The following is a 26,378-nucleotide window of genomic DNA, read 5'->3' as shown; positions in this document are numbered from 1 at the left end:
CTGTGCGTTTTCCTGGAAGAACTCCAACAAGGCATTCTTAAAGCAACTCAAGGAGAATTTTCTTAAGAAATTCAGAATGCATTTCTGGGGGAATTCAAAATGAATCCCTGGGTGAATTCTTAATGAATTCTCGGAATGATCCGTAATGAATTCTTGGTGAAATTCAGAATGAATTCCTGGGGGTTTTCAGAAAATAATCCAGGGGAAATTCAGAATGAATTCCTGGGGGAATTCAGAATGAATTCCTGGGGGAATTCAGAATGAATTCCTGGGGGAATTCAGAATGAATTCCTGGGGCAATTCAGAATAAATTCCTGGGGGAATTCAGAATAAATTCCTGGGAAATTCAGAATGAGTTCCTTAGAATTCAGAATGAATTCCTGGGGCAATTCAGAATGAATTCCTGAGGAATTCAGAATGAATTCTTGGAGGAATTCAGAATGAATTCCTGGGGAAATTCAGAATTAATTCCTGGGGGAATTCAGAATGAATTCCTGGGGGAATTCAGAATGAATTCCTGGGGGAATTCAGAATGAATTCCTGGGGGAATTCAGAATGAATTCCTAGGGGAATTCAGAATTCAGAATGAATTCCTGGAGGAATTCAGAATGAATTCCTGGAGGAATTCAGAATGAATTCCTGGGGGAATTCAGAATGAATTCCTGGGGGAATTCAGAATGAATTCCTGGGGGAATTCAGAATGAATTCCTGGGGGAATTCAGAATGAATTCCTGGGGGAATTCAGAATGAATTCCTGGGGGAATTCAGAATGAATTCCTGGAGGAACTCAGAATGAATTCCTGGGGGAATTAGAGTGAATTCCTGGAAGAAATCAGAATGAATTCCTGAGGGAAATCAGAATAAATTATTGGGGAAATTCAGAATGAACTCCTGGGGGAATTCAGCATAAATTCCTGGGTGAATTAAGAATGAAATCATGGGGGAAATCAGAATGAATTCCTGGGGGAATTTAGATTGAATTCCTGGGGAATTCAGAATGAATTCCTGGGGCAATTCAGAATGAATTCCTGGGGGAATTCAGAATGAATTCCTGGGAAATTCAGAATGAATTCCTGGGAAATTCAGAATGAATTCCTGGGGAATTCAGAATGAATTCCTGGGGAATTCAGAATGAATTCCTGGGGAATTCAGAATGAATTCCTGGGGAGTTCAGAATGAATTCCTGGGGAATTCAAAATGAATTCCTGGAATTCAAAATGAATTCCTGGGGAAATTCAAAATGAATTCCTGAAATTCAAAATGAATTCTGGAATTCAGAATAAATTCCTGAAATTCAGAATGAATTCCTGGGGAATCCAGAATGAATTCCTGGAATTCAGAATGAATTCCTGGGAATCCAGAATGAATTCCTGGGGAATTCAGAATGAATTCTGGGGAATTCAGAATGAATTCCTGAAATTCAGAATGAATTCTGAAATTCAGAATGAATTCCTGTGAATTCAGAATGAATTCCTGAAATTCAGAATGAATTCCTAGGGGAATTCAGAATGAATTCCTGTGGAACTTCAGAATGAATTCCTGTGGAACTTCAGAATGAATTCCTGTGGAACTTCAGAATGAATTCCTGTGGAACTTCAGAATGAATTCCTGTGGAACTTCAGAATGAATTCCTGGGGAATTCAGAATGAATTCCTGGGGGAATTCAGAATGAATTCCTGGGGAATTCAGAATGAATTCCTGGGAAATTCAGAATGAATTCCTGGGGAATTCAGAATGAATTCCTGGAATTCAGAATGAATTCCTGAAATTCAGAATGAATTCCTGGGGAATTCAGAATGAATTCCTGGGGAATTCAGAATGAATTCCTGAAATTCAGAATTAATTCCTGGGGAATTCAGAATGAATTCCTGGGGAATTCAGAATGAATTCCTGAAATTCAGAATGAATTCCTGGGAAATTCAGAATGAATTCCTGAATTCAGAATGAATTCCTGGGAAATTCAGAATGAATTCCTGGGGGAATTCAGAATGAATTCCTGGAAAAATTCAGAATGAATTCCTGGGTAAAATCAGAATGAATTCCTGTGGAATTCAGAATGAATTCCTGGGGGAATTCAGAATGAATTCCTGGGGGAATTCAGAATGAATTCCTGGGGGAATTCAGAATGAATTCCTGGGGGAATTCAGAATGAATTCCTGGGGGAATTCAGAATGAATTCCTGGGGAAATTCAGAATGAATTCCTGGGGAATTCAGAATGAATTCCTGGGGGAATTCAGAATGAATTCCTGGGGGAATTCAGAATGAATTTCTGGGGGAATTCAAAATGAATTCCTGGGGGAATTCAGAATGAATTCCTGGGGGAATTCAGAATGAATTCCTGGGGGAATTCAGAATGAATTCCTGGGGGAATTCAGAATGAATTCCTGGGGGAATTCAGAATGATTTCCTGGGGGGATTCAGAATGAATTTCGCATAATAAAAGTTAATCTTGCTGCATTGGACACAGCTCTTATAGAACCGTTAAAAATCTTAAATAAATCAAAGTCCTGAAATTGCTATTTGGGAGAAGTCCTGAAATTGTTATTTAGGCTGATTCAAGATGAATACACCACTAGGTGTTCCAATCTGCCAAATTCACGATTCAGCCATCTTGGATTTTAGTATGGGAGAGCCAGCCGGTTTGTTTATGTTTTGCACCGAAAATGAATTTTTCACCCCCGCCTTCTTCTCGTCCATAAATTGGGCAGACTGCAACACCTGGCTGTGTATTCATCTTGGGCTGATTACTATTAACTTTATATTCGGGGAGTTCAGAATGAATTCCTGGGGGAATTCAAAATGAATCCCTGGGGGAATTCAGAATAAATTCCAGGGGGAATTCAGAATGAATTCCTGGGGGAATTCAGAATAAATTCCTGAGGAAATAAATTCCTGGGGAAATTCAGAATAAATTTCTGGGGGAATTCAGAATGAATTCCTGGTTGAATTCAGAATGATTTCCTGGGGGAACTCAGAATGAATTCCTGGGGAATTCAGAATGAATTCTTGGGAATTCAGAATGAATTCCTGGGGAATTCAGAATGAATTCCTGAAATTCAGAATGAATTCCTGGGAATTCAGAATGAATTCCTGGAATTCAGAATAAATTCCTGGGGAATTCAGAATGAATTCCTGGGAAATTCAGAATGAATTCCTGAAATTCAGAATGAATTCCTGGGGAATTCAGAATGAATTCCTGAAATTCAGAATGAATTCCTGAAATTCAGAATGAATTCCTGGGAATTCAGAATGAATTCCTGGGGAATTCAGAATGAATTCCTGGGGAATTCAGAATGAATTCCTGGGGAATTCAGAATGAATTCCTGGGGAATTCAGAATGAATTCTGGGAATTCAGAATGAATTCCTGGGGAAATTCAGAATGAATTCCTGAAATTCAGAATGAATTCCTGGAATTCAGAATGAATTCCTGGGGAAATTCAGAATGAATTCCTGAAATTCAGAATGAATTCCTGGGAATTCAGAATGAATTCCTGAAATTCAGAATGAATTCCTGAAATTCAGAATGAATTCCTGGGGAATTCAGAATGAATTCCTGGGGAATTCAGAATGAATTCCTGAAATTCAGAATGAATTCCTGAAATTCAGAATGAATTCCTGAAATTCAGAATGAATTCCTGGGGAATTCAGAATGAATTCCTGAAATTCAGAATGAATTCCTGGGGAATTCAGAATGAATTCCTGGGGAATTCAGAATGAATTCCTGGGGAATTCAGAATGAATTCCTGGGGAATTCAGAATGAATTCCTGAAATTCAGAATGAATTCCTGGGGAATTCAGAATGAATTCCTGAAATTCAGAATGAATTCCTGGAATTCAGAATGAATTCCTGGGAATTCAGAATGAATTCCTGGGGGAATTCAGAATGGATTCCGTGGGGAATTCAGAATGAATTCCTTGAGGAATTAAAAATGAGCTCCTGGGAAAATTCAGAATGAATTCCTGGGAATTCAGAATGAATTCCTGAATTTAGAATGAATTCCTGGGAATTCAGAATGAATTCCTGGGGAATTCAGAATGAATTCCTGGGGAATTCAGAATGAATTCCTGGAATTCAGAATGAATTCCTGGAATTCAGAATGAATTCCTGAAATTCAGAATGAATTCCTGGGGAATTCAGAATGAATTCCTGGAAATTCAGAATGAATTCCTGAAATTCAGAATGAATTCCTGGGAATTCAGAATGAATTCCTGAAATTCAGAGTGCATTTCTGGGGAATTCAGAATGCATTTCTGGGGAATTCAAAATGCATTTCAGGGAGAATTCAGAATGAATTCCTGGAGGAATTCGAATGAATTCCTGGAGGAATTCAGAATGAATTCCTGGAGGAATTCAGAATGAATTCCTGGGGAATTTAGAATGAATTCCTGGAAATTCAGAATGAATCCCTGGAATTCAGAATGAATTCCTGGGGGAATTCAGAATGAATTCCTGGGGGAATTCAGAATGAATTCCTGGGGGAATTCAGAATAAATTCCTGGGGGAATTCGAAATGAATTCCTGGGGGAGTTCAAAATGAATTCCTGGGGGAATTCCGAATGAATTCCTGGGGGAATTCCGAATGAATTCCTGGGGGAATTCCGAATGAATTCCTGGAGGAATTCAGAATTAATTCCTGGGAAATTCAGATTGATTTCCTGGGGGGATTCAGAATGAATTTTGCATAATAAAAGCTAATCTTGCTGCGTTGGACACAGCTCTTATAAAACCGTTAAAAATCTTAAATAAATCAAAGTCCTGAAATTGTTATTTGGGAGAAGTCCTGAAATTGTTATTTGGGCTGATTACTATTAACTTTATATTCGCATCTTGTAGGTTGATCAACATTTGTCAAGTAAACAACCTAAGACACGTATTTTCCTGTCCGGTATAATTGAATTAATAAAACCCACTGCCTTTCCAGGATTTGCAGTCCAAATATCTCCTGGTTGCATAAAGCCACTATTTAGAAATTTAGATCTGCCCTTGTACAATGCATCACAACTGCAAAGCAGATGTTCCGAGGTAACCTTATCCGGAGTCAACTTTATGACCACTCATTGACATAATTTGCTTGTTTGTCTGATGAGTTCGTTTTTTTTAATGGAAGTTATCTATTAATCTTGTCTGTTAAACTCAACAAAGAAATAAAGGAATAATCCTATCAAAGGTCTTTCCGAGTCGAACAGTGATTTAGAGCGAACGTGGTCCCAGAATAAAGTGGATGGTTTTAGTGAAGTGACTGTTAGCTGTTAGCTGTTAGAAATAGAGTGAGTGAGATTTTGGCTCTGATAGATCGTTTTTAAATTTTTGTAATTATTCGTTCAAATTATTCTAGTAATCGTAAAAAGTATAATACTAGTGGAAATTACAAAGGCCCAAGTAAGAGGAATCCAGGATTTGCTAAGTGTGTTAGTAGAACCGCCATGATGGTATTCAGAAATTAATGTGGATTATGTGCCACTTTTTGTAGCTCTTTTGAAGATAGAAGCTGACGTCTAACCAGCTAATTAGCGAATATGCTGCTCGAGGCTCAGGTAAATGCGTTTGTATGATCTGTACATGAAACATGAAGAGGTCTAATGTACATACAAGCACATACTAAAACAAATACACAGTGTATACATACATACACACAGACAGACATTAACTCAATTCGTCAAGATATATCTATTGATATGCGACAGTTGTTTTGGAGTGAACCCTTCGTTGTCTCCCTAAGACACCCAAATTTTAATCAAAATATCTTTCACATTTCCTCACTAGAGCAATTTGAAGAAAAAATCAGTTTTAGCTATTCTGATATCTGAACACTATTTTCTTCAAATGTCTATAAATATCATGAATAAAAAAGATCGAAAAAAATATTTCCCTTCCATTTCATTTTCTGGTATGCAGAACCCCAACCAAAAGCTTATTTATGCTCATCCATAAATGTGTTTGTATTTCAACAATAGCGCCATGTATATGTGCTAATGCTGCCACGTCCAACCTTTGCCTTGTGCCGGATCAACAACCTCTAGGCAGGATCATCTTCAGAATATTGCCGTTGATTCTCACGTGTTTCATCCAAACAAGACTTATTAAATACCGGGACCACTAAACATGTATTTATGCAAATTGCTCCGAGATGCTTTGAACATGAAGACGATCGGGAGCTGCAACGAGCGCGATCAAGAATCAGTAATCATGGCACAAGGATAACCGATTCTCCAGAAACCGCCTGGTCATCTACTGCATATGGACGAAGAAGATGAATTACTCAATTAATTATGTTTTCATCGTAACGGCGTATCAGACAACTCCCGACAAAAGAATCTTACCATTTAGCTAACACACCCTTTAAGGCAATTTACCGCTACCACTTAACCGTAGCTCAGAACTACAATGTGCAAGTCACCATTTTCCGGCTCTTCAGCCAATTCCATGAAAACAAAACTCATCTCGAATTCTAAACAATAACGTCTACCATCAGCCGTTCAATATTAATAACTGGTAATAATTGATTAACACCTCTCATTCATTAGAGCTCACGCGTTTTGTTTTATCTGCGGACTCTTGTTCGCTATTTCGCACCAACCCCACGACGCGCGCGCGCGGCAGCTACCTGCTTCTCTTCATGGCGAGACTTCCACTTACCGTACGTCAGCAGTGGCTCCAAATCGAACCCGCGCGCTGAACTTTGGAACGCACCGATTGTTCCACACCTAGGTAGTACCTGGTAGATCACCACGAAACAGGAAAAATAGTCGCTCGGACTCTCGGACTGAACTTGAACTTGATCTTGTCGCTACGCGCGCTCGCGTCCAACTGGATTCAAGTTTGCCACTGCATTGGAAAAGGGGACAGGTCTTCAGTCGTCAGGATGGTTATCTTCGCGCTAATCACCTGGACCCGAAGGCTGCACTCGGACTGGGAGCGGGTGGTGATTGCGCAGTTGCAGGAACTATAACCGAAGAATCGATTTAGCGACAAGAATTGGCAACTTGTTTCCAATAAGCAAAAGGTCTACGATGGGTAAACTTCTACAAAGCAAGATTATGGTTAAGACCAAGATGAATACACCACTAGGTGTTCCAATCTGCCAAATTCACGATTCAGCCATCTTGGATTTTAGTATGGGAGAGCCAGCCGGTTTGTTTATGTTTTGCACCGAAAATGAATTTTTCACCCCCGCCTTCTTCTCGTCCATAAATTGGGCAGACTGCAACACCTGGCTGTGTATTCATCTTGGTTAAGACTGCGCTAATAGGTTTTAATCTCAAACTTGTTTGTAGTTCATCTATATATAAAACAAAGTTGGCATTTGTACGACCGCGCACCACTCAAGAGTAGACAGCCCAATTGTTGCTAATTTATATCCCTTTCCTTCCTCTATTTACGATGAAGTTGATTGACAATCAAAATCCAATCTCTCCGATGAAATGGTTTGTCGTGCATTTTGTATTGTAATTTCAAAACATGTCATCTAAGTTGACATTATCATCAGATAACGGAAAGATCGATTTGTGTTAATTTTGGTTTGGCTACTAAATTAATTCGAAAAGTGTCATGATAAAAATGTCAAAAAAAGGAAAAATTATTTTGAATAACCGGTTTGTTTTTTAAATAAAATGTGTACGTAAAAAAATATCAGCAAATTGATCAGTTTGGGCGAGACAAAGTTCGCCGGGTCAGCTAGTTGGAATATAAAAACAATCAATGCATTGACTATCAAAACACACATTTCCTCCCAGAAGTATTTCCAAAATTACATTATATTAAATTGTTCCATGAGTTTATGGGAATGGAATGAAAATCATTTTTAAATTACCGTTTTGGCTAATGTGACCAGATAAATTTTGTGTGACAAAAAAGGACAAAAAAAGTTCATTGTTTGATATGTTTTAGTAATACCTACGCTTAAATCAAATCTTAATTTTTTTTATTTGTTACCAAAGCTCAGTTTGGTAACTGTTCGATAAACGGCAACTCATTTCAGAAGTCAAAGTTTTCTTCAAATGTTGAATGTGCAGATCAATGGAGCTGCCATGAAGTTTCGTATAATTTTGAAGTTTAGCGGACAGTTGCAACTATCGGATTGCTGTTGAAAAGCGTTGCAATTAAATGACTTTCTCAGCTGTTGATCATTTAGTGTATAGAATTTTGTTAGAATTTTTTTTGTAGCGGTAGAAGCAATGATATCGAACATCGAAAATTGTTTTCCGAATAACCTAAATAACTCTTTCTAAAATACCTAACCAAAGTGAATACTGTGATTATGAATTAATTAGATCATATTTTTCTGAAGGTCTATTCTGGTTTCCACGATTTTAGTTCCAATTTATTACAAAACAGGTGATAATGAATATGAATAGATATCTGCTCAGAAAATCAAAAATTCCGTCAAATTTCAAATCGCTTGCGATTCTGCAGGGAGAGCATCGTGCTGGAGTTTTGCATGCAGAAACGCATCGTTCCGCTTATTCGCCAAAAAAGATTTCGCTTCAAAAAGCACCAAAACCCAATAAAAGCGTATTTTATGTTACCTATGGATTTATTTTCCACTGTTTTAAGCCAAGAAAGTAAATTCTATTAATTTAATGGAGCATAACACGTAGAAATCAAGCAATGATGTAAACCGCGAGTCGAATCATGAACGATTCTCTGTGCCATGAGGTGATTTAAATTTTGGAAAAGATTTAGGAATTTAAGTTTTTCCCAAATCTGCTATCGATATCCAATATCAACACAGTAAAGGTCGTCTTCAAACTGGGGTAGATTTTCCCCAAGATTCGGATCCACATGGCATTTAAGCGGAGTGGAATTCTGGACGTTCCGTGTCGAAATCCAAGCAATTATGCAGCAGGAAATACATGGAAGCAAAATCGGCTTACAAGATTCCCAGGGTTTAAGGCTTGGGTAAAATAAACTATATAGATAATTTAATTTTGTCACAGGAGAACATCTTAATCATGATTTCTATGATTCATATGATTGCCTTACAAAACGTTAGTCTTAGTCAAAATTATATTTTTTTTAATCTAATAATTTCTTTAAAAATACTAATTAATAGCTAATAATGTATTCTATTTTTTTGTATTTCGCGGGACATAAATTAGAAATAAGTTGAAAGCGGGACGTTTCGCGGGACGCTTTTCAGCGCGGGACAAATTGGGAAAATGCGGGACTGTCCCGCGAAACGCGGGACGAATAGTCACATTAGTTTTGGCTCAAATTCCGAACATGACTTATGTATTCCGAACACTCGCGTTTAAACGGCCATTTGAAAGCGTAGTTTTCTCCAGAGAATCGTAATTTCTTCTGCAATCATGATCCTCCGCACGAAAAACGATCAAATTACTAGTTTTAGAGGGCTAACCCTATAACCCTATAACTGAGGATATCCAACTGCAAATGTACGTTTAAATTGATATGGAACTATTTCCGTTGTCCTTTTACGAACAAAATATCACAAGTCAGTCGAAAAGCCGCTTGGTGCATTTTGGTTGAACCCCGACCAACTAAAATCTAGAATCCAAATGTTCAAAGGCCTTTATTTTGGGGACAACAAGGCCTTTTTTGAAAAGTTGCTCAGTTGCATCGTTGCATGAAGCTTAGAAGGCTCCTTACAGAAGGGTTCTTTCGGGAGCAGCTCGTAAACTTCCTTTCAAGAGGCTCGGAAGCCTCCTTTCAAGAGGCTTGGAAGCCTCCTTTCAAGAGATTCGGAAGCCTCCTTGCAAGAGGCTCGGAAGCCTTCTTTCAAGAGGCTCGGAAGCCTCCTTTCAAGAGGCTCGGAAGCCTCCTTTCAAGAGGCTCAGAAGCAATCTTTCAACAGACTCGGAAGCCTCCTTCCAAGAGGCTCGCAAACCTCCTTCCAAGAGGCTCCTTCCTTGGAAGCCTCATTCCAAGAGGCTCAGAAGCCTCCTTTCAAGATGCTCGGAAGCCACCTTTCACGAGGCTCGGAAGCCTCCTTTGAAGAGGCTCGAAAGCCTCCTTTCAAAAGGCTCGGAAGCCTCTTTTCAAGAGGCTCGGAAGCCTCCTTTCAAGAGGCTCGAAAGCCTCATTTCAAGAGGTTCGGGAGGCTCCTTACACGAGGCTAGGAAGCCTCCTTTCAAGAGATTCAGAAGCCTCCTATAAAGAGGCTCGAAAGTCTTCTATCAAGAGGCCCAAAAGCCTCCTTTCAACAGGCTCAGAAGCATTCTTTCGACAGACTCGGAAGCCTTCTTTAAGGCTCGGAAGCCTCCTTCCACGAGGCTCGAAAGCCTACTTCAAAGAGGCTCGGAAGCCTACTTCAAAGAGGCTCGGAAGCCTCCTTTCAAGAGGCTCAGAAGCCTACTTCAAATAGGCTCGGAAACCTCCTTTCAAGAGTCTCGGAAGCCTCCTTTCAAGAGGCTCGGAAGCCTCCTTTCAAGAGGCTCGGAAGCCTCCTTTCAAGATGCTAGGAAGCCTCCTTTCAAAAGGTTAGGAAGCCTCCTTTCAAGAGGTTAGGAAGCCTCCTTTCAAGAGGCTCGGAAGCCTCATTTCAAGAGGTTCGGGAGGCTCCTTACAAGAGGCTCGGAAGCCTCCTTTCAAGAGGTTCAGAAGCCTCCTATAAAGAGGCTCGGAAGCCTCCTATCAAGAGGCCCGAAAGCCTCCTTTCAACAGGCTCAGAAGCATTCTTTCGACAGACTCGGAAGCCTTCTTTAAGGCTCGGAAGCCTCCTTTCACGAGGCTCGGAAGCCTACTTCAAAGAGGCTCGGAAGCCTCCTTTCAAGAGGCTCGGAAGCCTACTTCAAAGAGACTCGGAAGCCTCCTTTCAAGAGGCTCGAAAGCCACCTTTCAAGAGGTTCGGAAGCCTCCTTTCAAGAGGTTCGGAAGCCTCCTTTCAAGAGGCACAAAAGCCTCCTTTCAAGAGGCTCGGAAGCCTCTTTTCAAAAGGCTCGGAAGCCTCCTTTCAAGAGGTTAGGAAGCCTCCTTTCAAGAGATTAGGAACCCTCCTTTCAAGAGGTTAGGAAGCCTCTTTTCAAGAGGCTCTGAAGCCTCCTTTCAAGAGGCTCGGAAGCCTCCTTTCAAGAGGTTGGGAAGCCTCCTTTCAAGAGGCTTGGAGGCCTCATATAAAAAGGCCCGAAAGTCTTCTATCAAGAGGCCCGAAGGCCTCCTTTCAACAAAAGCATTCTTTCGACAGACTCGGAAGCCTTCTTTAAGGCTCGGAAGCCTCCATTCACGAGGCTCGGAAGCCTCCTTTGAAGAGACTCGAAAGCCTCCTTTCAAAAGGCTCGGAAGCCTTTTTTCAAGAGGCTCGGAAGCCTCTTTTCAAGAGGCTAGAAAGCCACCTTTCAAGAGGATCGAAAGACACCTTTCAAGAGGCTCGGAAGACACCTTTCAAGAGGCTCGGCAACCTCCTTTCAAGAGTCTCGGAAGCCTCCTTTCAAGAGTCTCGGAAGCCCCCTTTCAACAGAAGCATTCTTCGACAGACTCGGAAGCCTTCTTTAAGGCTCGGAAGCCTCCTTTCACGAGGCTCGGAAGCCTCCTTTCACGAGGCTCGGAAGCCTCCTTTGAAGAGGCTCGAAAGCCTCCTTTCAAAAGGCTCGGAAGCCTCTTTTCAAGAGGCTCGGAAACCTCCTTTCAAGAGGCTAGAAAGCCACCTTTCAAGAGGATCGAAAGACACCTTTCAAGAGGCTCGGAAGACACCTTTCAAGAGGCTCGGCAGCCTCCTTTCAAGAGTCTCGGAAGCCTCCTTTCAAGAGTCTCGGAAGCCCCCTATCAACAAAAGCATTCTTCGACAGACTCGGAAGCCTTCTTTAAGGCTCGGAAGCCTCCTTTCACGAGGCTCGGAAGCCTCCTTTCACGAGGCTCGGAAGCCTCCTTTGAAGAGGCTCGAAAGCCTCCTTTCAAAAGGCTCGGAAGCCTCTTTTCAAGAGGCTCGGAAACCTCCTTTCAAGAGGCTAGAAAGCCACCTTTCAAGAGGCTCGAAAGACACCTTTCAAGAGGCTCGGAAGACACCTTTCAAGAGGCTCGGAAGCCACCTTTCAAGAGGCTCGGAAGACACCTTTCAAGAGGCTCGGAAGACACCTTTCAAGAGGCTCGGAAGCCTCCTTTCAAGAGGCTCGGAAGCCTCCTTTCAAGAGTCTCGGAAGCCTCCTTTCAAGAGTCTCGGAAGCCCACTTGCAAGAGTTTCGGAAACCTCCTTTCAAGAGGCTAGAAAGCCACCTTTCAAGAGGCTCGAAACACATCTTTCAATAGGCTCGGAAGACACCTTTCAAGAGGCTCGGAAGCCTCCTTTCAAGAGGCTCGGAAGCCTCCTTTCAAGAGGCTAGAAAGCCACCTTTCAAGAGGCTCGAAAGACACCTTTCAAGAGGCTCGGAAGACACCTTTCAAGAGGCTCGGAAGCCTCCTTTCAAGAGGCTCGGAAGCCTCCTTTCAAGAGGCTCAGAAGCCTCCTTTCAAGAGGCTCGGAAGCCTCCTTTCAAGAGTCTCGGAAGCCTCCTTTCAATAGGCTTGTAGGCCTCCTTTCAAGAGGCTCGTAAGCTTCCTTTCAAGAGGCTTGTAAGCCTCCTTTCAAGAGGCTTGTAAGCCTCCTTTCAAGAGGCTCGGAAGCCTCCTTTCAAGAGGCTCGGAAGCCTCCTTTCAAGAGGCTCGGAAGCCTCCTTTCAAGAGGCTCGGAAGCCTCCTTTCAAGAGGCTCGGAGCCTTCTTTCAAGAGGCTCGGAAGCCTCCTTTCAAGAGGCTCGGAAGCCTCCTTTCAAGAGGCTCGGAAACCTATTTTCAAAAGGCTCAGAAGCCTCTATCCAAGAGGCTCGGAAGCCTCCTTTCATGAGGATCGGAAGCCTTCTTTCAAGAGAATCGGAAGCCTCTAGCCTTTCAAAAGGAACGAAAGCCTCCTCTCAAGAGGCTCGGAAGCCTCCTTTCAAGAGGCTCGGAAGCCTCCTTTCAAGAGGCTCGGAAACCTATTTTCAAAAGGCTCAGAAGCCTCTATCCAAGAGGCTCAGAAGCCTCCTTTCATGAGGATCAGAAGCCTTCTTTCAAGAGAATCAGGCCTCTAGCCTTTCAAAAGGAACGAAAGCCTCCTCTCAAGAGGCTCGGAAGCCTCCTTTCAAGAGGCTCGGAAGCCTCCTTTCAAGAGGCTCGGAGACCTCCTTTCAATAGGCTCGTAGGCCTCCTTTCAAGAGGCTCGGAAGCCTTCTTTCAAGAGGCTCGGAAGCCTCCTTCCAAGAGGCTCGGAAGCCTTCTTTCAAGAGGCTCGGAAGCCTCCTTTCAAGAGGCTCCGGAGTCTCCTTTCAAGAGGCTCAGAGCCTCCCTTCAAGAGGCTCAGAAGCCTCCTTTTAAGAGGCTCAGGCCTCCTTTCAAGAGGCTCAGAGCCTCCTTTCAAGAGGCTCAGAAGCCCCTTTCAAGAGGCTCAGGCCTCCTTTCAAGAGGCTCAGGCCTCCTTCCAAGAGGCTCAGAAGCCTCCTTCCAAGAGGCTCAGAAGCCTCCTTTCAAGAGGCTCAAAGCCACCTTTCAAGAGGCTCAGAAGCCTTCTTTCAAGAGGCTCAGAACCTATTTTCAAAGGCTCAGAAGCCTCTATCCAAGAGGTTCGGAAGCCTCATTTCATGAGGATCGGAAGCCTTCTTTCAAGAGAATCGGAAGCCTCTAGCCTTTCAAAAGGAACGGAAGCCTCCTCTCAAGAGGCTCGGAAGCCTCCTTTCAAGAGGCTCGGAAGCCTCCTTTCAAGAGGCTCGGAAACCTCCTTTCAAGAGGCCAGAAATCCGCTTTTCAGAAGGCTCGATATCCGCCTATCAAGAGGCTCGGAAGCTTCCTTTCAAGAAGCTCGGAAGCCTCCTTCCAAGAGGCTCGGAATCCGCCTACCAAGAGGCTCAGAAGCATTCTTTCAACAGGCTCGGAAGCCTCCTTCCAAAAGGCTCGGAAGCCTCCTTTCAAGAGGCTCGGAAGCCTCCTTTCAAGAGGCTCGGAAGCCTCCTTTCAAGAAGCTCGGAAGCCTGCTTTCAAGAAGCTAGGAAGCCTCCTTCCAAGAGGCTCGGAATCCGCCTACCAAGAGGCTCAGAAGCATTCTTTCAACAGGCTCGGAAGCCTTCTTTCAAGAGGCTCGGAAGCCGCCATTCAAGAGGCTCGGAAGCCTCCTGTCAAGAGGCTCGGAAGCCTCCTGTCAAGAAGCTCGGAAGCCTCCTGTCAAGAGGCTCAGAGCCTCCTGTCAAGAGGCTCAGAAGCCTCCTGTCAAGAGGCTCAGAAGCCTCCTGTCAAGAGGCTCAGAAGCCTCCTGTCAAGAGGCTCAGAAGCCTCCTGTCAAGAGGCTCGGAAGCCCCCTGTCAAGAGGCTCGGAAGCCTCCTGTCAAGAGGCTCGGAAGCCTCCTGTCAAGAGGCTCAGAAGCCTCCTGTCAAGAGGCTCGGAAGCCGCCTGTCAAGAGGCTCGGAAGCCTCCTTTCAAGAGGCTCGGAAGCCTTCTTTCAAGAGGCTCGGAAGCCTCCCTTCAAGAGGCTTGGAAGCCTCCCTTCAAGAGGCTCGAAATCCGCTTTTCAAAAGGCTCGGAAACCTCCTTTCAAGAATCTCGGGAGCCTCCTTCCAAGAGGCTCGGAATCCGCCTACCAAGAGGCTCAGAAGCATTCTTTCAAGAGGCTTGGAAGCCTCCTTTCAAGAGGCTCGGAAGCCTCATTTCAAGAGGTTCGGAAGGCTCCTTACAAGAGGCTCGGAAGCCTCCTTTCAAGAGGTTCAGAAGCCTCCTATAAAGAGGCTCGAAAGTTTTCTATCAAGAGGCCCGAAAACCTCCTTTCAGCAGGCTCAGAAGCATTCTTTCGACAGACTCGGAAGCCTTCTTTAAGGCTCAGAAGCCTCCTTTCAAGAGGCTCGGAAGCCTTCTTTCAAGAGGCTCGGAAGCCTCCCTTCAAGAGGCTCGGAAGCCTCCCTTCAAGAGGCTTGGAAGCCTCTTTCAAGAGGCTCGGAAGCCTCCTTTCAAGAGGTTAGGAAGCCTCCTTTCAGGAGGTTAGGAAGCCTCCTTTCAAGAGGCTCGATATCCGCCTTTCAATAGGCTCGGAAGCCTCCTTTCAAGAAGCTCAGGAGCCTCCTTCCAAGAGGCTCGGAATCCGCCTACCAAGAGGCTCAGAAGCATTCTTTCAACAGGCTCGGAAACCTCCTTTCAAGAGGCTCGGAAGCCTAATTTCAAGAGGTTCGGAAGGCTCCTTACAAGAGGTCCGGAAGCCTTCTTTCAAGAGGTTCAGAAGCCTCCTATAAAGAGGCTCGAAAGACTTCTATCAAGAGGCCCGAAAGCCTCCTTTCAACAGGCTCAGAAGCATTCTTTCGACAGACTCGGAAGCCTTCTTTAAGGCTCGGAAGCCTCCTTTCAAGAGGCTCGGAAGCCTCCTTTCAAGAGGCTCGGAAGCCTCCTTTCAAGAGGCTCGGAAGCCTCCTTTCAAGAGGCTCGGAAGCCTCCTTTCAAGAGGCTCGGAAGCCTCCTTTCAAGAGGCTCGAAAGCCACCTTTCAAGAGGCTCGGAAGCCTCCTTTCAAGAGGCTCGTAAGCCACCTTTCAAGAGGCTCGGAAACCTATTTTCAAAAGGCTCAGAAGCCTCCTTCCAAGAGGCTCGGAAACCTCCTTTCAAGAGGCTCGAAATCCGCTTTTCAGAAGGCTCGATATCCACCTATCAAGAGGCTCGGAAGCTTCCTTTCAAGAAGCTCGGAAGCCTCCTTCCAAGAGGCTCGGAATCCGCCTACCAAGAGGCTCAGAAGCATTCTTTCAACAGGCTCGGAAGCCTCCTTTCAAGAGGCTCGGAAGCCTCCTTTCAAGAGGCTCGGAAGCCTCCTTTCAAGAGGCTCGGAAGCCTCCTTTCAAGAGGCTCGGAAGCCTCCTTTCAAGAGGCTCGGAAGCCTCCTTTCAAGAGGCTCGGAAGCCTCCTTTCAAGAGGCTCTGAAGCCTCCTTTCAAGAGGCTCTGAAGCCTCCTTTAAAGAGGCTCGGAAGCCTCCTTTCAAGGGCTCAGAGCCTCCTTTCAAGAGCTCAGAATCCTCCTTTCAAGGCTCGGAAGCCTTGTTGCAAGAGGCTTAGAAGCCTCCTTTCAAGTGACTCGGAAGCCTCCTTTCAAGAGGCTCGGAAGCCTTGTTGCAAGAGGCTCGGAAGCCTCCTTTCAAGAGGCTCGGAAGCCTATCTTCAATAGGCTAGAAAGCCTCTTTTAAAGAGTCTTGGAAGCCTCCTCCGAAACCTATTTTTCAAATGGCTTAGAAGTCTCCTTACAAAAGGCTCAGAAGCCTCCTTTCAAGAAGCTCGGAAGCCTTTTTCAAGAGGCTCGGGACCTTTTCTCAAGAGGCCTAAAAGCTTTCCTTTCAATAGACTCAGTAGCTTTCCTCCAACAGCTCGGACGCCTTCTTTAAGGCTCTTAAGCCTTTTTTCAAGAGGCTCGGAAGCCGTCTGTCAAGAGGTTCGGAAGCCTCCTTTAAAGAAAGCCAACTTTCAAGAGGTTTGGATGCGCCCTATCAGGAGGTTCGTAATCCTGCTCTTAGGACGCTTGGTAATTTCTCTTTGAGAGACTCGGAAGATCATCAGAGTCTTGTAGCAAGCTTGACGCATAAACTTGTATAAATTTAAATTGGACAGCTTCACGGAACAACGAAAATTTCAAACAACTTTTTCGAGAGCCATATATCTCGTTAGTTTTCAGGTCCGATTTTAACGTAACCTTTGATTTACGCTTATTTTCATCTACAGCGAAAAAATGAGGGGTACGAACATACCTCAATAAAAGAATAAGTTCAAAGAGGTACCTCTCAAGAAAAAGGTTGAACAACCGCTGCCTGAGATCATAGCCCTTCAGGAGGTCAACAGTGTTTCCACCTTTTACCTGGATCGTTCCCTCGGAGGGAAATGCAAGTGCATATGTAAGGTAGGTACGAATATCCGGCACTCAATGGCGATAAGAATCCATCAGTAGATCCTCTTTGATGTCCTTGAGGTAAGCGAAGATATCTCAGTTGGAAGAATCCTGAAACTTTGGGACATATAGCTACGAATTCTCAATGCCGACGATGCTGTGTTTGAATCCAAGCCAGCGTTTTTTTTTTGTCCGTCCATATTACATGACGGTAGATCGGGAAGAACATTCGAGTTGAATGCAAACGAAACGTTCATTGTTGAAACTGGTGGAAGGGATTTTTGAAGAGTTTCATTTTCACGAATTAAAAACTACAAGAATATGATAACATAACGGACAAGATCAACACATCCTCCTTCAACATCCGTCCATGATGGAGAGATTTCGAATAAAAAGATCAATACCCAGCATTGGGCGACTTGTATTGTTTCAATTTCAAAATCTACTTTCCGTTTCAATATCCAAAAAGCTTACTGTCAAGTGTATGAACAACATGAGAAAAATTATTCATAAATTTTTAGCCTAAGCCTCCTTGCCACTGGAAATTTAGAAGTAATTCCCTTAAAAATTCAGAAATGTTTGTCGTGAATACTCAAAAGAGATTATTACGAGATTTCAGAGGATTTTTCCCTGGGAGTTTAGAAAAAAAAAAATCATGTTGAATTATAGAAAAATTTCTGGGGAAATTCAAAAGTATTTCTTGTATGAATTTCAAAACAGACATTTTCACAATTATTTCCTTTTCACAGTTATGATTCAGTGGAGTTAATTTTTGATATTCCAATATTAAATGTTTGTATCTTCGATTGTCAAGTATTAAGTATCAAGTGTCATCAGCAAGTATCAATCCGTCACGACGGTTTTGTCATTTTTCATCAGAATTGAAAACGAAAGAAGAAAATCAAATATCATAGAATAATAGATAAGCAGGTTCCGGGATACATTTTTTGAATCCCAATAACGGTTTTGCATTGACAATCCATATGATAAACTGGTTGGAATATTCTTTTTTTAAAGATGATGCAAACGACTGTCTTCTGCGCACAAATAAATTAAGGGATCCAGAATGAATATTCATGAGAACCTATTCAACAAGGAATATATAAAATTTCGACTTGCTTTTTTTATTCTTGTATTGTGTGTTTAGAAAATATAAGATCCAACGGTCATAATTATTTTATCTTTACCACCGTACCAAATGGTGATGAAGTATCAAATGATGATGAAGCACGTGCAGTACCCAGAAGAAGCCTGGCGGCAATAAATCATTTAAAAGCTTACTTAAAAGCTACTTAGGGTAGGTTATAAATAGAGGAACCCATCGCTGAACAATGAACAAAGATAGTTTTGTCTCAAAAGAAGTTGCCAAGAAATGTCTCGAAACGAGCACGACGTCACGATTGCAATCAATAGGAGGTGTGAACATTTCTGATCATTTCCGTGTTTTTCAAAATTACATTTTGTCCGTATAGTTTTCATAAGTCAATCATTGAAATTCACTATTCTAGAGTAGGTGTGTTAATGAAAAAGCAATAAAATATCAGTCGCTAATTGTTTTTGAATTTTTGATTACCTTCCAAAATAAGGCATATATGTATAATAGATTGAGATTTAAACACAATCATCAACCATAGAAAGCAGTAGTTACAATCGTTGAATAACGGTCTCGCTGAAACCATACTTCATAAATATTAATTTTCTGCAAAAAAAAATCGCAGCATCACTATATTGACTAACTGTAACCAGTTCCATCCATTTGTGTATAATCGAACACAACTCGGAAGCAGTGATTCAGCGAAACGATAAATTTCATAAACAAACTGTCGCGATCGGACCAAAGAGCATCTCGCCAAACCAGACTTCTCCACCAGTTCGGCAAACATTCGTCGTCAAGACTCATGCTAATAAATACCCAACGGCGCCGAATTTCACTTCCATCGCATAAACTGTGCATTGACTGGCGGCGCGCCGGTTCGGTTTGGTCATTCCCAAGAGCCGGCTTCTGAGGATTAATATATGGAAGATCGATTCAACAATATCACTACGCTGTCTACCGACCGACTGACTGGAATTTACTCTCGGTAGTGATCGAGGCAGGGCAGCCGCAGCATCTAAAAGATCGCGGTATTTATCGTCTCGTCCAAGCATTCGTCACAAACTTAACCAAATAATGTGTAAAATGTGCAGAAGACTGGCACGAGAAAATAAATTTCTTATTTTTTCAAGTGAACTTATAGTCTACATTAGAACTTATAGATACCCATAGTTACGAATTTGAATTATCCATGTCTATTGATTTATTAAACTGCAATTCAATTTCAAACAAACTAATAAAGTAGTCCATCAGATAACAAAAAACAAAAACATTTTTTCAATTGTTAATGAGACAGCCTAGTACAGATGTACGAAAAAAGATAGTTTAAACTATATTCATAACGGTTTGGAGAAATGCGCTCCCATGTTTGGAATACATGTAGGGTAATAGGACCTATTATTGAGGGGTTAAGCCTTACGTAAAAACAGAATTGGTTTGAAAAAAAAATCTTTTAAAATGAGTTGTTTATCTTTTCCTACATTGCAATAGTTGAATAGGCTGCTCTTAGACTATAGTTTCGTACATATTGCGTCAATTATGCTAAACATCTATTGTCTTGTTTTTATCACATACCGCAATAATAGGAAGCAGTATCGTTGCGATATTTTTTGAAAGTCAGTCCTATTGATGCGGTATTCCCTATATTTCCTATGAAAAGTAAGATCAGGAGAATAGGACCTTATCACTGTCGCAATAATAGGCTCAAATGACGCAATTTTTCAAGGAAATGTGTTGAATTTTTATCATTTTAAATGGAATTTTGTGTTCTAGTAGTCGATTCGAAGAGTTTTAGCGGATCCACAATTGTTCTTGATGCTTTTATATCCAGAGTCGACAATTTTAACACTACCGCAACATTAGAACATACCACACGATAGGAGGTTTTACCCTATGTACGACATTAAAATGGTTTTATTGCCAAAATTCAGTCCGGGGATACAAAATGGATGACCGAATAAGAGTAGGGACACGGCAGGTATTTCCGTCCATCATCATAGGGGCTAAAATCAATGAAAGCAACGTCATTTTGCTAGAACTCCACTACAGCAGAACGTTTCGCCTAAGCTTACGATTGAATTTGGCAAAAAAGCTTCTATTTGATTGATATTTGAGACTATGACGATAAGACGAAAATGCCTGCCTGAACCCTATACGTGATTCAAATATTTGTCGTTTTCAGCGCACAGAATTTGCAGACAAAGCGGTAAGGAGTCTGGATAAAAATCTCACATAGCGAGTATAGTGGTAAGAGTCACCAGCGATGGAGGTAACAGTTGCAACTTAAACTCCAGATTTTTTTTCATGATTCTTTTGTTGCAAACGTAACTTCTGATACGATTTAAGGCAGAGGGGGTCGTACACTAATTACGTAAGCACTTATGAGGGGAGGGGGGTCTGCTATTTTCTTACGCACCATTTGAATAAAAAAAATATTTATATGGGAAAAATCTTACATGGGGGGAAGGGGGTTTGAAAATTCCAGATAGACTGCTTACGTAATAAGTGTACGGCCTCTTCCTAATGTCAAAAGGTTGCCGTCGTTGAAATCAATCAGGTACAAATGTTGATTAGCAGTTCTAGCTGATAACAATCAGGAAAGGGTTACCTACGTTATTTTATTCCAAACATACAATACGTAATATTTGAACGCATTTTAAATATATCACTTTTTAACACAGCTGCTACCTGCTAGGGTAAGGGAGGTATTTTGGACCACTTTAGGAGATGGCCAAACAATTTTTCGAATAAAAGTTGGATTTTGTAATAATACTTGATCAATCCCCTAAGCAACTAAACAGTGGTGAATGCTAAGTTGGATTTGTAGGTAAAAATGTCAAAAATCCCACCGAAAGAACCAAACTATCATAAATTTTGAAGATATGTAAGATTTAATTTTGGACCACCTGTTTTTATTTTGGAAAACCTGTTGAACATATTTTGGACCACTCGAACAATTTTGTATTGATTGCAAGGTTATCTTACTATTAGATCAAGCTAGTGATCTCCACAATTTTCGGCATTTATCCTGAAAGTCCTTGTTAAGCAATACATTTTTATAACCACTTTAAAGCTTAGAACAATATCTACCAGCTAAGGGTATTGAAGCTATTATCAATTTCAGTACCACTCGGTGCAGCATCATCAAAGCAAAACAAACGTTCTGTCCATGGCCGTGATGTATGCACCTGGTTACTCCTACCCTGCCATATTTTTTGTTGTTTTGTTCCATTTATGTTATTGATAGTAGTGGGTTGCCCAGTTCTTAATTGCTCCTTGCACGTTCTTTCCCAAACAATCGTAAGGAAATAATGAAAACAGTTACATGTTGGTTTAATAGACATTTTCCTAGGGCTTACATCAATGAACGGTAGTTTATAAATGCGGTATGAACAGTAATTTATGAATGGTTTGATACTAGAGAAACAAATGATTGGTAAAAACAAAAGTTTAAGAGATATTGAACTAAAAATAAAGGTATGTCGAAAATATGTTCGGTTCAATGAAAAATGAACCTATTTTCGACATGCCTCAGAATACTGTTTTTAAACTCACAATATTTTGCTCGAGATATGAAACTGCTTCAATTAGGTTTTAATAAGTCAACAACACCATTCACATGTTTTAAATCTATGCACAAATAAACCTGCAGCTTCTGAAAGTTGACTTAAATTTTACAATGGCGTCTTGGTTTTGGTCTAATCCAGCCGGAATGGTTAAATGCGTGACAATATTTTTTCAAAATTGCTATATTTTATAAGAAACAAATGTAGGAGATACCTTATGGATAGTTTCTTTTTGCAATAAAGTTGAAATGTTGCATGCTTTATTTAGTTTTGTGTGATATAAATGCAAAATTCAACTAGGTGGTCCAAAATATGAGCCCGGTCCAAAATACAGCCGTTACCCTATATAATTCTTCTTACTCAGTACTCAGTAGGGTCCTCAGGTCGCGCCGCTGCAGTCCTCGCTCATCATAATCATTCCGTGATTAGTCTAGGTGTGGAGCCAAGATGAATTACTGATGAAGTGATTGAACCTTAATGGAAGAACTTTGACCTAAGATGTTTCCTTTGGCTACTGTCGTAGTACTAAAGAGACGGTTTCTTGATCAGTGACCTTACAATAATGGTGTAACAGGGGACTATCAGTTTTCGTTTGAATCAGCTTTCAGGCCAGTATAATAACTCAAGACAGTGTTTTTCAAAAAGTATCAAAAGCAAGTGCAGCGAAATCTTGAATCCAATCTCTGATAATTTGTTTTCGATTTATTCAGAAATATTTTAAGAAATAAATTTAGGAATTCCTTGAAAGACTCATTCAAGAATTTCATCGAAAATTCCTTCAGAACCTCCTCCAGGAACATTTCGGATATTTCTTTATGAACTCCTTCAAAAATTCTTTTAAGAACTCCTTCGAAAATTCCTTTTAGGATTTCTTCGATTTTGTTTAGAGAAACCTTGAGAAATTCCCGAAGAAATACTTTCAGAAATTTTATTCAGAAATTCCTTTAATGATTCTTTTGGAAAACTATTCGGTAGTTTGTTAAGGAATTTCTTCAGGCATCCTTTTAAAAATTATTCCGTTGATTACTGTATCCATTGCTTCAAAAACACATTTAGGAATTCTTTCAGAAATCAATTTAGGATTTCTTCCGCCAATTCCCTTAGGCATTCCTTCATAGATCCGTATAGGAACTACTTTGGAAAATTATTCAGAAATTCTTTGAGTAGTTTCCTCAGAAATCTATTTTAGGCATTCTTCGGGAGGTTCTATTGGGCATGTTTTCAGAATCTCTTTTGAGGTTTCCTTTTCAGAAACTCATATGGAATTTCTTTCACAAATTCCCTTGGGAATTTCTTCAAAAATCCGTGTAAAAAATTGTTCCGGATATTTCCTGTAGAAATTTCTTCGGAATTTTTGTTAGGAACTCTTTCGGAAATCTCCATCGAAAAATCCATCGGATATTCCTTTGAAAACTTCTTCGGAAATTCCTTTAGGACTTCAATTCCTTTAGGACTTTAGGGCAAAAAGGGAATTGGGAATTACCGAAGTGATATCTACAGAAATTGTCAGATGATTCTTTTACGCAATATCCGAAGATATTCCAAAATTCCTTCAAGAATTCCGAGGAAAATTCTTCCAGAATTATCTTATCAAATTCCTTCGCGATTCCTCCAGAAATTCGTTCTGATGCTCCATCGTGCCACAGTTTGACTCTGCCAATGCTAAAACCATATAAATATCAGACTGCAGTCAAATTTTTTTAAATATTTTTTTTATGTTGTACTTTTCTAAAATCCACATCCTGGCGTGCTAGTTACGCGCTGGCTCCCGTGCGCCGAGTTGTGCGCCATACTAAAAATAATTAAAGCAATGTCAAACAGATGTGATCTTTTGGTGCCGTTTTCCATATTCATTTTTAAGGTTTGCAACATATTATTGTCCCTTGAAGAATAGTTATTCTTTGGTGGAATTAATGGAATATTTTATTATTATTATTATTTTTGCACTTATTACTACTGCGTTGGGACCAGTATACGGTAGTTATAAATCCCATTAGACAATCGGGTGTAATATGTGATGCAATATTTGTCTTTTCAGTAATTGAGGTACCAGAGAGAGACAGAGGTAAAATAGCAAAATGCTATAAAATCTCGAGAAGAATTTTTGTTGTCCAAATCGTAAGTTATCGATGTTTTTCTTTTCATTAGCGCAGCGGTTCTCAACCTGGGGTACATGTACCCCTGGGAGTACCTTTGCTGATCTCTGGGGGTACCTGAGACAAAAAAGCGTAATGGCGGACGTTGTATTAAAATTGCAAAGAATACGCTTAACGACTGTATTTTTTCAGCATATTCCGTTAGCTTAAGGTTATGTTGACAAAAATACCAGCATTGATACTTTCTGTTGGGCATATTTATGCGCGAGGATGGGTGACGTTAGGCATCAATACATAAAGCGCCCTTTTTTTCTATACAAGGTGGGATTCATGTCCATGCGGTGAGCTACTACAGTCGAATTTTGCAATCAGTCCTAATTAAACTTAATATCATTTAGCACCGTCGTGCGGTGCTTTTTTGAAAAATTGGGGGTTACTTTGGACATTTTGAAACAATAATTACAACGTAAATTACTATCAAATTAGCATTATCATCATTCGGGTGTCTTGTTGATAGTTGGATGGCAACTTTCTGCTTCAAATTTGGTATTTTTTACGTTTATGTTTTTTAGGAAATTAAGACCCCAAAATAGATCTCGGAGTCTAAAGAAGTCCCGCGCGACGGTATCTTGACTGATTCATAATGTTTACTTCGTAATTAGCTAGAACAAGTTCCCCTCAGTGAAGTTTGGGACAAACCGAACACTAATTTTGGCATACTATTGATTAGGAGTTCAACTCAAGTTCTCTCAAAAATAGTAGTCCTGGAGTTCATAGAGACCATGCGCTAATTACGAAACGGTTTGTCATTTTCTTACACTTTATACTAAAAAAATAGAGCGCAGATAAGGTTGCAAAAAAACCAAGAATTTTTCACGTAATTGGCGTATTGTACAACAGATGCCCGATGTAAAAGGCTATGCTTGTGATCCATTTCTAACCAAAAGAAGGCATGATCTAACATTTTCGTCTCCTAAATTACCAACAGCAGAGACTGAGATTAGGCCCAGGCACACTCGTATGAGAAGCTGGCATACTTACCACTCAACCAACAGAACCCCGACAAACCATTCAAACCATTTGACACTATAATTTAATAGCTACGTCGGTTTGTGAATGAAAATAATTTGAACAATCGAAAAACCTGACTACACTAGGCATCAAAAATGACTAGTTCAATCCGGGTCTCCTCTTGAATCCTTTCACATTCAGCATGATCTGCTTTGTAGCAATTCATATTTCGGCTGAGTTATTCAAGGTTCAAGATGCACGACGCTGTATTATAATCTTAGTTTCTCAATTAAAAACCCAAGTAACTCAATTTTTAAAAGCTCCATCAAAGATCAACACTTCTATCATATCTTGGAGTACAAAAAATGTCAGAAATGGACACCTAGTAATATCCTTTTAATTCCTGGAATTTCGTACAGAATTCCAAAGTTTCACTCAGAGTTCCATATTCTCAAAACACTGTCTGATCATAATTTCGAAAATTTACAAGAATTCTGCCATAATCTGGAAAAGTGACGTAACAGCCATTTTACAACCTGCATGTTTTCCATTTTTCTGTTAAAGAGCTCGATGAAAAGTACTCGTTTACACCATTTTTGGAAAATGGCGTATACGTCACTTTATCAGATTACGGCAAAATTGCGATCGTTTGTTTTTATTTTTCTATTGCATAATGTTCAAATTGACACATTTCCGAATAGCAGCTCAGTGTTTATTAGGCACTTCTTTTTTTTTTTATCTTTCGTTTATTTGGAAGGCTCATTTGCCGTGAAGCGTTACGGAGCCGAAATCAAGTTTAACAACACATTTTTTTTTTTTTTTTTTTTTTTTTTTATTGACTTTATTAAGGAGACTTTCAGCCCGAGGCTGGCTCGTCTCCGGTAACAATACATTTCTTGATTCTTATACATAGTGTTAGTTTTGGGGAACCGAAAGACTCGCGGTTTAGTCGAGGTTAGGGAATACAATAATACAGTAGGAAAGGAAAGGATTTTAGGGTGCTTAAGTAATTACTATGCTGATGTTCACGAAGTTGACATTCCTCGCATTTTTACATCTGTAACGGGACAAACAAACTTTTTTTTTGGGAGACAACGACGAGAGGAAGACATACGGAAGGGATTAACGACAGACATGGAAATGTACAACAAGAGGAAGACATTCGATATGGGGTACGACAGACAATGATTACAGTTTTACATCAGCAACTTTCAAAAATTGGTGGACCAGGGACATGTACTCGAGATCAAGGCCCGACAACACTTCCCTAATAGGCTTTGGTTGTTTTCCTCGGACCCGGAGATGTTCAGTTAGCGCAGATCTGGGGCCACGATGCTCCTCGCACGCCCACACGACATGATCGATGTCCTGATAATCCTCGCCGCAAACACAGAGATTTCCTTCCGAGAGCCCCACTCTGAAAAGATGTGCATCTAGAGTGTAGTGATTGGACATTAGACGACACATGGTTCGAATGAAGTCTCGTCCCATATTCAATTTTTTGAACCATGGACGCTTCGACACCTGCGGGCGAATTGAATACAGCCATCTACCCAACTCCCCATTTGTCCATTTCTGTTGCCAGCTGTTCAAGGTTTCCTGACGAACTAATGTAAAAAATTCATCGAAGGTGATTTTCCGATCGTAAATATCACCTTCCATAGCGCCCACCACCAAAGAGTCCGCTTTCTCATTTCCCGGGATCGAGCAATGAGAAGGGACCCAAGCCATGGTGATTGTGTAAGACCGTTGTGATAAGGCACTCAAAGCTTTCCGTATCCCATTTAGAAGATACGCTGAGTG

The 26,378-nt window shown here is 41.1% G+C and overlaps 1 protein-coding gene across 2 annotated transcripts in view; it reads right to left on the bottom strand.

Annotated features, from left to right (window-relative positions):
• LOC134211596 (phospholipase A1 VesT1.02-like) overlaps window positions 1-26,378 on the bottom strand; it is a 161,766-nt gene that overhangs the window by 123,345 nt on the left and 12,043 nt on the right. Inside the window, exon 1 of one of the 2 annotated variants that reach the window (XM_062688613.1) lies at window positions 6,640-6,824. The exons of the other annotated variant lie outside the window; for it this stretch is intronic. The gene's annotated coding sequence lies outside the window, so the exon portion shown is untranslated. Of the gene's footprint in view, window positions 1-6,639; window positions 6,825-26,378 lie in introns of those variants that run through there. 2 annotated transcript variants of the gene reach the window in all.

The sequence above is a fragment of the Armigeres subalbatus genome, chromosome 1 (genome assembly GCF_024139115.2).
Source record: "Armigeres subalbatus isolate Guangzhou_Male chromosome 1, GZ_Asu_2, whole genome shotgun sequence".
NCBI lineage: Eukaryota > Metazoa > Arthropoda > Insecta > Diptera > Culicidae > Armigeres > Armigeres subalbatus.
The sequence above is the reverse complement of the archived record's forward strand: the minus strand, read 5'-3'. Positions and strand labels throughout refer to the sequence as shown.